Source organism: Palaemon carinicauda, chromosome 44 (assembly GCF_036898095.1).
Source record: "Palaemon carinicauda isolate YSFRI2023 chromosome 44, ASM3689809v2, whole genome shotgun sequence".
Taxonomy (NCBI): Eukaryota; Metazoa; Arthropoda; class Malacostraca; order Decapoda; family Palaemonidae; genus Palaemon; species Palaemon carinicauda.
In genome coordinates this window covers 46,333,733-46,346,861 of record NC_090768.1, presented here as the reverse complement: position 1 = coordinate 46,346,861, position 13,129 = coordinate 46,333,733, and the positions used below count along the sequence as shown (strand labels likewise).

The 13,129-nt window shown below is 42.9% G+C and overlaps 1 pseudogene; it reads right to left on the bottom strand.

Moving 5' to 3' along the window:
• LOC137634094 (nucleolar complex protein 1-like) overlaps positions 1-13,108 on the bottom strand; it is a 33,274-nt pseudogene extending 20,166 nt beyond the window's left edge.
• Between the last annotated feature and the right edge of the window lie 21 nt (positions 13,109-13,129).

Genomic DNA, 13,129 nt, shown 5'->3' with positions numbered 1-13,129 from the left:
CTATACAGTATAAGATGATTAGAGAATGGGTTCGTCGAGTGGCGTCATGTTACGTATACTAGTCCTGGGCACTTCTAGTGTGTCACGAACATTCGGGAGTATTAGTCCCACGTATATGCAGAGAGAGACAAGACAACACACCACTGGTGCTTGCAGACATTTTTCAGCTACACCCTGTGTGACTCAAATATAGTGACTACACGCAACGATAGAGTATCTTGAAGAAGACAAAGTTTGAAATTTTTAACAATCATCATCAGATGCCATATGGCCTTCCTGCATTTCACCTTTTATATTTGTAACTAAGGAACTTGTCTGTCTGTCCCTCGCTGCATAGAAGTTTATGAAGTCAACTCGACCTACTTCTTCGAAAGAACATATGTATATTACCCACTGGTTTTGGTGTGCCGTATTTGGTGGATCTTGTGTAATGCTATAAATGTTTATGTTAAATTTTTAAATCTTGAATATAGTTATATTTTATGTTTGCTGGCTATCATTCTAATTTGCTGTTATTGTTTAACAGTGCTATTATTTGGTAATCTTCTTGAGTAGATTTGCATAATCTACATGATGTATGGTAGTTGAACGTAACACAAACCCACAATAATTCCTTGATCTGGTTGTAAGAAAAGCTGCCCCAGAGCTAACCAAATAAATGACAAGGGTTTGTAACTAGACAGGGCCAAAGAAAAATTTAAACATGCCAGTTGATGTTGCCAGGAGTAGGTCTGTATTCCCTGGAAGTTGAAAGCTAAGTGTACTGCACTGGCTAGAAGGCAGGGCTTCCCCTACACCCCCTAGTAACTAACGACACCGCATTATAAATTCTGACAGCCAAGTTCCCGCCAAGCTTAAAGCAAACTCTTATTGAAGAACAAGGGTTTGTTTTCATGTAGGAACATATCTAGATTACTGTCAAAAGGAAAATGGATGGACACGGACACTATTTTTTTTGTTACAACTGTAATTTGCAGTTAGACAAATTGGTTGTTCCTAATTGGGACCCATCCATTTGAATGTCACATTTTATAAAGGGGCAGATACTGTTGTATGAAAATCTGGTCAAAATAACTGACAAATTTTCTTTAAATAACAAGCTGGAAAATATATTTCCTTGATTACTGAAATAGGCCTAACCACGTAGCCAATGCTAAACGCACATATAATTTGAATTTTTTTTTTCCACACCAACTTGTTTCTTGTTTATCATCTCATTATTCAGTTGCTAAACTTCTTTGTGTTTGATTAAAAAAAATCATAACTTTCGATGTAACGCTATAATAAGAGTTAATTCAGAAATTATATTAGGCCAAGGAATTCCAACTGGCCTCAAGGCACAAACTTTCAACTGGGCTCCACAAGGCACTAAAAGTGTTGGAAGATCCAGGCCTACAAGGCTGAGGACTATGAAGCGCGAAGTAGGAGATGATGAATGGAGAAGTATTGAATTAAAAACTCAAGATAGAGACAACTGGCGACATCTAGCCGAGGTCCTTCGCATCAATGGGCGTGGGAGGAGATGATAATGATAAATGCATACGCACTCCTTCCTGCTGCTATTCAATGTTGAATACTCATAACACATGCAGATGTTTCTATGGAGAATTTTTTGTTTTCTTTTAATAAACAATTATTGAACTAACATTGACCACTTGTTGGGGAGATACCTTCTGTAATTCTACAGTTAATCACTGATAGTTATTTTCAGATAAAGAGGATGACAATAATTGGAAGAAAAATGTTATTTTCATTAGTAAAATAAATTTTTGAATATACTTACCCGATGATCATGTAGCTGTCAACTCTGTTGCCCAACAGAAATCTACGGTCGGGATACGCCAGCGATCGCTATACAGGTGGGGGTGTACACAACAGCGCCATCTGTGAGTAGGTACTCAAGTACTTCTTGTCAACAAGAACTCAATTTTCTCCTCGGTCCACTGGTTCTCTATGGGGAGGAAGGGCGGGTCCTTAAATTCATGATCATCGGGTAAGTATATTCAAAAATTTATTTTACTAATGAAAATAACATTTTTCAATATTAATCTTACCCGATGATCATGTAGCTGATTCACACCCAGGGTGGTGGGTGGAGACCAGCATACATGTTAACAAAGAAGCTAAGTATCCCGTATCTTATTTTAGCCGTTATTCAAAATAACAAACATAAAATAAATAAGTACCTGGTAAGGAAGTCGACTTGAACCATTACTCTGCCTTTTTAAGTACGTCTTCCTTACTGAGCCTAGCGATCCTCTTAGGATGCTGAGCGACTCCTAGGTGCTGAAGTATGAAGGGCTGCAACCCATACTAAAGGACCTCATCACAACCTCTAATCTAGGCGCTTCTCAAGAAAGAATTTGACCACCCGCCAAATCAACCAGGATGCGGAAGGCTTCTTAGCCTTCCGGACAACCCAGAAATATTTCAAGAGAAAGATTAAAAAGGTTCTGGAATTAGGGAATTGTAGTGGTGGAGCCCCCACCGCTACTGCACTCGTTGCTACGAATGGTCCCAGAGTGTACCAGTTCTCGTAAAGAGACTGGACATTCTTAAGATAAAAGACGCGAACACTGATTAGCTTTTCCAAAAGGTTGCGTCGAAAATATTTTGCAGAGATCTATTTTATTAAAAGGTCACGGAAGTTGTGATAGCTCTAACTTCGTGTGTCCTTACCTTCAGCCAAGCTTGGTCTTCCTCATTCAGAAGGGAATGAGCTTCTCGTATTAACAGTCTGAAAATAATAGGATAAAGAATTCTCTGACATAGGCAAAGATGAATTCTTAACTGAACACTATAAAGCTTCAGACGGGCCTCGTAAAGGTTTTTAAAATAGAACTTAAGAGCTCTACAGGACATAATACTCTTTCTAGTTCATTTCCAACCATATCGATAAGTTTGGAATAACGAACGATATTGGTCAAGGCCGAGAAGGCAGCTCGTGTTTGGCTAGAAAACCAAGATGTAGAACATGTAGCCGTTTCGGATGAAAATCCGATGTTCTTGCTGAAGGCATGAATCTCACTGACTCTTTTAGCTGGTAAAGCATATCAGGAAAAGAGTCTTAAAGGTGAGATCTTTCAGGGAGGCTGATTGAAGTGGTTCGAACCTGTCTAACATAAGAAATCTTAGAACCACGTCTAAATTCCAACCAGGTGTAACCAAACGACGCTCTTTCGTGGTCTCAAAAGACTTAAGGAGGTCCTGTAGATCTTTATTGTTAAAAAGATCTAAGCCTCTGTGACGGAAGACTGATGCCAACATGCTTCTGTAACCCTTGAAAGTGGGAGCTGAAAGAGATCGCTCTTTTCTCAGATATAAGAGGAAGTCAGCTATTTGAGTTACAGAGGTACTGGTCGAGGATACGGATACTGACTTGCACCAGTTTAGGAAGATTCCCCACTTCGATTGGTAGACTCTAAGGGTGGATGTTCTCCTTGCTCTAACAATCGCTCTGGTTGCCTCCTTCGAAAAACCTCTAGTTCTCGAGAGTCTTTCGATACTCTGAAGGCAGTGAGACGAAGAGCGTGGAGGCCTTGGAGTACCTTCTTACGCGTGGCAGACGTAGCAGGTCCACCCTTAGGGGAAGAGTTCTGGGAACGTCTACTAGCCATCGAAGTACCTCGGTAAGTTATTCTCTCGCGGGCCAGAGGGAAGCAACTAGTGTCAACTTTGTCCCAACGTGAGAGGCGAACTTCTGCAGTACCTTGTTGACAATCTAGAACGGAGGGAATGCATATAGATCTAGAAGAGACTAATCTAGTAGAAAGGCATCTAAAATAACCACTGCTGGGTCCGGGATAGGTGAGCAAAGTATTGAGAGCCTCTTGGACATCGAGGTTGCGAAGAGATCTATGGTTGGCTGGCCCCAGGTGACCCAAAGTCTCTTGCATACATCTCTGTGGAGGGTCCAATATGTTGGAATTATTGTCCCTTCCTACTGAGACAAACTGCTAAGACATTCAAGTTGCCTTGGAAGAAATTTGTTACTAGTGAAAAGTCTAGACCTGTTGAACAGGAGAGGAGGTCACTAGCGAACTCGCACCATGTCAGAGAGTAGGTCCCTCCTTGCTAGGAGATGAACATCAAAGCAGGGAGTTGTCCGTGTTGACCTCCATTACTTTGTCTTGAAGGAGAGACCTGAAGCTTTTCCAGGTCAGACGTACTGCCAGAAGCTTCTTGCAGTTAAAATGCATTGTCCTTTGACGCGAGTTCCATAATCCCGAGCATTCCCTACCGCCTAAGGTCGCACCCCAGCCTACGTCCGATGCGTCTGAGAAGAGAACGTGGTTGGGAGTCTGAACAGTCAGGGGAAGACCCTATAAAAGGTTAATAAAGTCCTTTCCTCAGGTTAGACCAGACTTATCTTCCGGAAACCGGGATCGAGACCGCTTCTAGCGTCTTGTCCTTTTCCAGTGAAGAGCTAGATGAAACCGAAGAGGACGGAGGTGTAGTCTTCCAAGTGACACCAATTGCACCACGGATGACAGTGTCCTAACCAGACTCATCCACAGCCTGACAGGGCCGTATTCCTTCTTCAGCATCTTCTGGATGGATAGCAGGGCTGGGGATTGATCTTCTTGTTCAGCCATGTCCTCATCAGAGGGTTCCTCATCCGAAACTGATGAGGAAACGGCAACGGAGTGGGCAACGTCTGACTCGCTGAATCCGGTCGCACTGGTGGATGCGTGACGGAGCCGGACACAAGATCATGGTACTGCTGCACAGTCTGTGAACTGTCAACCATGGGGAAGCGAGGAAGTACAGCGACAACCCGAAACTGTCTAGACTGTCTGGGTAGTACAGACAACCCCTTATCGGGTTGCTGAGGTTGCCGCACTGCGTCACAACAAGTCACCTCTGCTGGTTGTTGAACGTCTTCCCAGTGACACACTGAACGTCCACAACCACCTCCGAGAGTAGCATAACATCAACGTGCGACTGGCAACCCACACTGGGTCGCACCGGTGGAGGAACCATCTCAACTGGCGGACGTGAGTAGGATACCTCAGCGTCAACAGGGCGTACAACCAACCGGTAGGAAGGTCGTTGGCAAGAAGGGTCTTCTCCGTAAAAAATCCTCTATCAAGGACTAAGCTTGGACTGCATGTCTTGCAACAAAGCCCAAGGTCTATGGGAGCAGGTGTGGCAACAGACGGGGTTAGCGACTGAAGCGGAACCATTTACCCTCCCTGGAAGCATGTTATGCTTAAATAAAAGTCCATAGGAGGCTAAGCAGCTTAAGGCTCCTCTCCAAATGACAGAGTCCTCAAGGGAATATCAGAAGGAGGGAGAACAGCACTTTCTCATCTACAGGAACCATATCCGAGAAAAGCTAGGTTCTCTCAGTGAGGGTTTCACTGGTGCAAAAGCAGCAGACCAGAAGGCAACGTTATGAAACTGCTTGACAGTCTGTGAACTGTCAAAAACTGAACTGTCAACCACAACAGGAGCGTGAGGACATACAGCACTGGTGTATAAGTAGCAGACCAGAAGGCAACGTCATGTAACTGTTTGACAGTCTGTGAGTTAGCAACAACCAAAGTTGTGTGGGGAAGCCTCAACTCCTGACTGACTAGTTTGCTGCGGGCGAGTGGCGGTAACCACAGTGTGTTGCGGAGGCTGACACACCGTGTCAAAACACGGCAGCTTGAGGTAGCTCACGCACGGCAACGGAGTGCTCTGTGTGTGGGAGTCATCATACATCTGGCAGGGTTGACTGTGCATGGGTGGAGGAGCTCTCACAACAAGAGTGTGAGAGCAGGAAGCCATGCCGGGCGCACAACCGTGGGAGGTGTAGGCCCACGGGTGCATTGTCAACCTTCTCCGCAGTCGGAGTGTGGGAGCTGGCAACAACAAAAGCAGAGTGCTGGTGCGTGGGAGGGGCTGCGGTGGGTTGAGGAGCATGCGGTATGGTATGCGGAGCATGCTGTAAGGTATGCGGCTCATGCTGCATGGTATGCGGAGCATGCTGTAAGGTATGCAGAGCATGCTGCATGGGCTGCGGAGAATGCCGCATAGTGCTGGAACCCGGCAGCTCTACAGAACCTTCCCACTGCTGATGCGGTAGCTCACGCATGTTAGCAGATGGAGCAGCAAGAACATGCGTCTGGCAGGGTGGACTGCGCATCGGTGGTGGAGCTCTCACAGGTGGAGTGTGGGAGCAGGCAGCCGCAGTATCTGCTGAGCGCACAACCTCGGCGGGTTGTAGGTTAACAGGTGCATTGTCAACCTTCCAGCACGATACTCCTGCATGAAGGAGCAAGCTGAGACTGTATAGTCTGCAGCATGGACCACTAGGGTCTATGAAAGACAACAACAAACGGAGCTACTGTCCGTTGTGACTGAGGTCTAAAACAGCAGGTGCGGCAACAGATGGAGTTACTGCCTGTTGCGGTACCACCTTGCCTCTCTTGGGAGGTGTGCAGTGTCGTACTGCAGCGAGTCCGAACTGACCCAGTGGCTACACCTAGGCCGTTGGACTTACGCGGAAGGGACCGACTTGCACTTAAAAGCTGCAAGATTTGGTCCATGGTTTCTGCGAGAAACCTCTTCCGCAGACGAGGAATAAATGGGCTCTCTCGTCTTTGTGTGGGTGGGGTGATCACGTCGGCAACGTGTGTAGATACACCCGAAACCACGGAGGGAAACGTTTGTTCGTCGATCAAGACCTGTGGAACCCATAAGTCCTTCGACATTACTTCTCCCCTGGGCTTGGGAGCTTGTAAGAGGTATCGGACAAGGTGAACAACTGGCACGAACAAACGAACCCTCGAACGCAACACTGTAACACTTTGCGCATATCACTTTATCACTTTTGATTTTCTGTTTGCACTTATTTCACTGAACTCGAAACTTTAAGTGGTTTGTACCTGAAACACGCAATCCTATCCTTCATTAAAAGGTAGTAATTGCGAAAACAGTTTTACAATGTAACAGAAAAACATAATGAAAGATAAAGAATTCAGTGGCTGGAAAAAAAGACTAAACACTAGATCAAATAAACTACGTTTAAAATCTCTCACCGCATAAAACCTGGGAACAAGAATAAAACTCTAGAAACGTTTTACCTTCTTCCCCTGTAGCGACTAGGGAGAAGAGTAAAAAACGAGAACAACGTTACCCGCTTGAACGAAACGTTTATCCTCCTCTCTCTCCCTCCGTCTCTATCTCTCTCTCTCTCTCTCTTGACTTAGAACCTGAGAGATGAGCCCAATTATATATCGTTAAAACATATTATTTGTTAAAGGAAAAAAACTGAAAGGTTTCCCAAATAAAAAGTTCCTTTATTAGAATTAAAACCATTTAAGCTAAGTAAGAATGAACGAAACGCTAGAATCGGTTTACTCTTACTGCAACGTGAAACCGTGAAATACTCTCTCTCTATCGTAACGATAGAGCGCAAGTTGAACGTTCTGAACGTCAACAACTGCGGAGACTAAACTAAACGTTAGTTCAACTTAGAAAACAGTACGAGACTATCAAAGAAATTCTTTCAAAAACATTAAAATTAAAATAGCATAAATTCTTAACAGGAAAAACGATATGACGGGCTCAATGTTAATTAACTTCGGTTCCAAGTAAGGACCGCCTACTATTAGGAAAGGTCGCATATAAACAAACATAAAAATTAATTTTTATAAGTTTATAATAAATGGAAAGTTAATCGAAGAGGCCTATAAATGGCGGAGAGATATAAAATAAATCTATAACTTTGTTAAGCAAAATTACCAAAAACCTAAACACACTTCCGTCTAAGGGAAGGGTGGGTCATAAAAAGTGAAAGAGAGTCTATACTCTCTTCGACACCAACACTTCCGTCTAAGGGAAGGGTCGGCCATTTAAAAGTGAAAGAGAGTCCATACTCTCTTCGTCACCAAAATAAAATCTATCCAAAACGAGTTCAAGTTTTGAAATGAAGATAAAACCCCTGCATAGCGAAAGCTCAAAACTGGAATAGTGTACTTCACCAAAAAGTTGTGAAAACAAATCCAGTTAGGGACGGCGTATTAGTAGGTCTTGCCGGTGGCACGACAGAGGAAAAATTGAGTTCTTGTTGACAAGAAGTACTTGAGTACCTACTCACAGATGGCGCTGTTGTGTACACCCCCACCTGTATAGCGATCGCTGGCGTATCCCGACCGTAGATTTCTGTCGGGCAACAGAGTTGACAGCTACATGATCATCGGGTAAGATTAATATTGAAAATTACTACCTGGTAATCACACGAGTTTCTAAAGTGGATTAAAAACTACCGTTTCAAAGAGTCAGAAATCACTGTTCGTCTGGTGGTTGCAACTTCGGCTGATGCTGGAGTGCCTGGGTTCAAGCCCCTCCCATGGTAGGTACTGGCTGGCATGGCAGTATTAGGACAAAGTCCTTCCCCCCTAGTAGGACACAGCTGGTGATTCTTAGTCTGGATAGATCATATTATGATTGTATCGTGGGTCGAAACCAAAACCAAAGCTGAAGTAGAATCCGAACGGTCGGGTCTTAGAAGCAAAATTCATGACTACTAATCACACCCAACTTCTCTGTCGAATATAAGAGCATTCATGGCTGATTTTCCCGTTATATTCTATTGATATGACAAATTGGGAGATAATTTGTATTTCTTCTTAACGATACAAACCTTTAGCTATTCATTAGAGGTTATTACTTTTAGCGAAGCTGAAAGGAAAAGCCATTAAAATTTTAGTGAGGGTTAACTACCCATTCCGGTAGTTCGCGGAGGAGAGTTCACCCGAAGGAGAGTTCACCCGAAGGAGAACTACGCTTATAGCAAGGTTCTCTTTCCGCCCCTGGAGGAGAGCCTAAAGCGTAAGGAGATTGCCGATGCACAGAGGCAATCTTCTCTCGCGAACGAGAGATATGTTCCCCCGATGGGGAACCTTGCCTTGGAGAGAGCCCTGCCAACGCCCCTGGTGGGTTAGCCAACTCCTCGGTGTCAGAACCAGACTCTCGGCCAGACCGACGGGCAACAGCGCCTGCGCCCATAAGAGGAGGATCGACCTCCGCAGAAGAAGGAGATGACCACCTTCTCTCTGCTCCCCTTTGGAGGAGTTCGAGGATAATTTCCTTTGTAGGGGGGACCATCGGCGCCCAGCGATGGCCATAAAGACACAAGGTCTGAAAATGAACAGGCGCTCCCTAGCGGAGCCGCCACCTTCGTCTATCCCACAGGGTTGACCTGGAGTCACAAGCCCTGCGCTACTGCTCGACCGTGGCCCAGAAGGGCCTAGTCGAGGATTAGCTTCGGGCAGAGATTTTGGCGTAGAGGAAGCAGAAGCCCGCGATTTCTTCAATTTCGAGGAAGACCCCGAAAGCGAAAATTCGCGTTTAGACTTCTTCTTACGCACAAACCTCTCCCACTGGGAGGCAGGCCACTCCCTACACTCGGAACAGGTGTTGTCCAGCGAACACTGAGTTCCCCGGCAAGCCGGGCATAAAGGGCGTGGGTCCGCCTCCACGGACGACATGAAAGTGCCGTGGGAGCGGCCTTCAATCCCTGGACATGTCCGCATAGCGGGACAATAACCAAACACACACCGATACACACAAAAGAAAAGGGAAAAGTAATAAAGTCAAGGCAGTTTGTTTATCGGGAGAGACGGCACGTCCGCACTGTACCGAGCCAAAAGCAAAAGTGGTTACTCAACGGACAGGTGTGAGTAAGCGGGGTAGCTAGTCTACCCCAATCCCCTCCCGCTAACTAGCGGATGGGGTAATTATCCTTCACTAAAATTGTCTTAGCTGGTTTTCAGCGTTGCCGAAAGTAATACCCTATAAATAGCGAAGGTTTGTATCAGTGTCGGAACAAATCATAATTATTAGCTTTATGATTATTACGTACGTCTTTACTTTCTTATGTAATCAACCTGTAGATTGGCAAAAGGATTGGTATCTGGCTGACCATTGCACTTAGACCTATATGCCTCTATAATGATTTTGTCATTAGTTTTCCCATTGATAAAAGTAAGTGTCACTAGCTTTCTGGAATTTATGTAGATTTTCGGATACAAATTAACTTAAGTATAGAAAAACAAAAGTTTCATCCCATTTTATCACATCAATAAGATGCAACTCAACAGCAGGTTCTAGAACTTTCAAATTTACTGCCCCAAGATTGTATAAGCAGCTTCCAGTTGAAAGCTAATGGAATAATGATATAAATTCATTCTTGTAAATAAAGTCTTAGTAAAATTATAGTTCCGAACACAAGTAATCCTATTGGATGAAAGAGAGGGGGGCGAGACTAATGCGCCAAAGGGTAAAACAGATTAATACGCAACCAAGCTATGTACACACGCACGAACTGGATTAAATAGGCAGAAAGCTTAAAAGGGTTAGTGCGCACCAAGGTATGTACACACGAACAAACAGGAATGAATATGACCGCTTTGTAGAATACTGTGTGACCAAACAAATGAAAAATATCCCCGTATTATAGAATGCAGATAATTTTGGTGACACCTATTGGATTTATCATGCATCCAAGAAAATAATAAGGTCTTATTATAGTTACGGACAGGGAAAACTTTCCTAGTAATAACCAACTCTTCCCTATAGAAAAACGACCGTTTCCTACACACACACACACACACACACACACACACACATATATATATATATATATATATATATATATATATATATATATATATATATATATATATATATATATATATGGGGGACCCACAGTGGGAACCTGGGGTTTTAGGTGGGGAAAACATACTGGGAAAATGGTATATAATGGTAGAACAAACCTTTTCTTCTCTATACACTGTTCTTGGATGTATAATCAATCCATGAAAAACGGCAAAAATTATCTATATACTGTACTGTACTATACTAACCATATATTTTTTATTTATTTGTTGACATTCTACGGGTTAGTTGTATTCAATCCTGTTCGTTCGTATGAACATACCCGTTTTAGAACTTCTGCGCATAAACTTCCCCCTCATGCACATAAACCCCGAACCCCTTTATTTTTACCAATAGGATTACCAGTACTTGTTTCCTTATAACCCTTTCCCACTTTTCCGCATGTCATTCAAGTATTTTTACCCGCGACATTCAAGTATTCTACTTGACCTAACCCTTCTTATACCATATGTACCCTTCCTCTTTTGTAATACACACATGTACATATTACGTTCTACGCAATGATTACTCGTTTTCTTACAAACCCTCCTTATTTTTACCCCCGTCATTCAAGTATTCTACAGTACTTGATCTGACCTTTCTAATACTGTGTGTACCCATTCTTTTATGCAATACCCACATGGACATATTGCGTCTTATCCTAACCATTCTTCTACTACCGTATGTTTAAGCATCACCCACGTGGACATATTATTTCTTACTCTAGTTGTTCAAGTATACTACGAGTCTTGACCCCTCTGATAACGTAGTTATTTATTCATTGATGCAATACCCACTTGTATATTTCTCTTTGTTTCCATACCCCTTTCAACCATTTTCTCCCTTTTTACAGCATTTCAATTTATCATCATTAAATATTCATTATTCTCTTTATTTTAACTTACTACTTATCCTTCATATCTGTTGTTATTACCTTATCACACCCAGTTTTCACATAAATACTTGCTCTGAACAAGTTTCCCATGCAAGTTCATTCATGTTTACTTTGTCGACTCCGTCCTGTTTCCGTTAACCAATAACGGACCCATACGTATGGAAAGTTTCCACAGGGTTGGTTAATATTTCCCCTCCCACTTTCCTATCTCTTCAAGTGCTCGTATCAGTCCCTTCCCAAGCCTTTTTCCCTGTAAAGCCTTTGTTCGTATTCTACTCCTTTCGTGTGCTATTATGGAGCTTCTTTCTAAATCCCGATCGTAAAGGAAGTCATTATTTTTACTTTAAGTTTAATACCTGGTTAGTGAAGGCAGTTCATTATTAAAGTTATGTTGATGTTAGCATGCGCAGCTCAACATTACCGCTTCCCAGTACATACGAAGATTGGTTTTTATTTTTTACCGAGCGAAGCGAGCCCACGGCAGAACAAGAACCATTCTATTTAGGGTAAAACATCTTGAGCAGAAAATATGTTTTCCTGTAGCAAATAATGTGATTTCATCGAATTTGGCTTCATTTCAATTGCCAATTGCAAGCAAACAGAACACCCAATTCGACTAACTTCTGTGTAGAACGAAGTTAGTCGAACTGGTTGTTCTGTTTGTTTGCGATTGAAATGAGGGTCAAATTCAGTTAAATCATGTTATTTACTACTGGAAAACATATATTTTCTGTTTGAAATGTTTCCCCGTCCATAAATATAATTTTGAGGTGTATGTATGATGACGGCCACCTGCATGTATGATTACGGCTAACTTAGATTACGGCAGTGTAAGGGAGGGTCGCAGGGGGCGTTAGCCGGCCTGGTAGGTAAGTAGGTAAGGATACGGCTTGTAGGTTAGGTTAGAGGGGAAAGGTTGAGGTAAGTTGATGTCCATTTTTAATCCAAAAGGGAGGAACTGGCCGCTGACATACAAGGACACCATAATTTTACCCAGTTCCCAACTATTATTGGCAATTATATTAAGGTATACCTCACTAACTGACAATTAACCCAAAAATTATATGAAAAGATGAAAAAAAAAATGTAATTTTCGAAGAAAACGGGAGTTTTCCTGAAAACAGTACTTTATTTGGTATTATTGTACTGTATTACAGGGTATAGGTTTGGGTGCAGGATTAAGACTAGAAGGGTAAGGAAACACCAATCTAGTAGGAAGGTTAATTTTCGAAGGAACATGATAATAAAACCGTTTTCCTATCGTTATTCCCAAAATATAGGCACGTCTCACTGTAAACAAGGCTTTATACTCACAATATTCATTCAGTTTTGCAATAAGTAATTGGTCCATGGTGTTTTATGGGTATGGCTGGTCTTCAGTTTAATACCAATCCGAATGGGAGGTTTACATGTGTAGAAGTGTACTTGTTTCTTGAATAATTTTGATAGTAAATGCAGAGGTGATAGTTCTGTAGCAAAATCCTTGTCCAATTCGATAGTACACAGTTACTGTACAGTGTACACCGATTGTACACGGCACACGGCCACATGTCAGTATTGTATTAGGTTATATTCCTTGTAACG